Source organism: Nannospalax galili, unplaced genomic scaffold (assembly GCF_000622305.1).
Source record: "Nannospalax galili isolate Female #2095 unplaced genomic scaffold, S.galili_v1.0 scaffold4782, whole genome shotgun sequence".
NCBI lineage: Eukaryota > Metazoa > Chordata > Mammalia > Rodentia > Spalacidae > Nannospalax > Nannospalax galili.
In genome coordinates this window covers 22,598-23,567 of record NW_008347739.1, presented here as the reverse complement: position 1 = coordinate 23,567, position 970 = coordinate 22,598, and the positions used below count along the sequence as shown (strand labels likewise).

The window sequence follows — 970 nt, the reverse complement described above, 5'->3', positions numbered from 1 at the left end:
AGAAGTGGGAGGGAGATTTTTCCAGCTTGGGCAAGGAAGCATGAAAAGGTCATCTTTTCTTTTCTACAGTTAGAATTATTTTCTTTTTACTTCCTTGTACAGCTTCCCAGAATATAGCCTGGGAGACTTAGTTTCAGTTCACTTTAATCTGGGGGGGCTCTGATTTAATTCCATCACAGCAAACACATGGTTGATCCTGAGTGTCATTCTGCATTTCTGTTAGGTTCTGTTTAGAGCATGGTATTGCTGAGTAAGGACCAAAGCCTGAGTCACTGATAATCGGTCCCTGATGAATTGTAGCAATCTATTGAGTATACATGGTCCGAAAGTTAAAAGAAGGAAGAGAATTATTAGGGGGCCTATTAGGGTAGACACTAAGGTAGTTAACTAGGAGCTTTTATTAAACCATCCTTTAAACCATCCTTGTGTAGATTCACGTTCTTTTTGTCTTTTATCTAGTCTCTGGTGGAGTTTAGACATGGAATCTTTAACAACTCCAGAGTTATCTGCATAAAAGCAACATTCTTCTCCTAGGGCTGCACAGAGTCCTCCTTCCTTGAGGAAAAGTAGATCTAGCCCTCTTCTATTCTGTAGTACGACTTCTGAGAGAGAGGTTTTAAGGACCATACTAGCTACACATGGAGTTAACCCAGAATTGCATGCCCACCAAGTCCCTTGTTGAGGTAGGAGATAATTTCCTTCCCCTGAGGGTACAGGCATAGTGGAGTTGTAAAGGTGGGTGTGAGATGAAGGTGGGTTTCCTAGACAGAGTCCAGATCCTGAGACTTCTGTAAGAGTTAGGGGATGAGGGGTTTCTCTATGGCATTGATCGGTTGAGGTGGTATTATTGAATGTCCCTAATATAGCTATACTTTTGTAATAAGGAGGTGCTGCTGCTAGGTATAGCCAACAAGATTCAGTTAGGTTGGGGTTTGTCTGTCTGATGGCCTTATATGCTCCCTGAACTAGA

The 970-nt window shown here is 42.1% G+C and overlaps 1 protein-coding gene across 1 annotated transcript in view; it reads left to right on the top strand.

The window, feature by feature from the left end:
- LOC103743127 (threonine aspartase 1-like) overlaps positions 1-970 on the top strand; it is a gene marked incomplete at its 3' end in the record, with an annotated part of 35,086 nt that overhangs the window by 27,129 nt on the left and 6,987 nt on the right.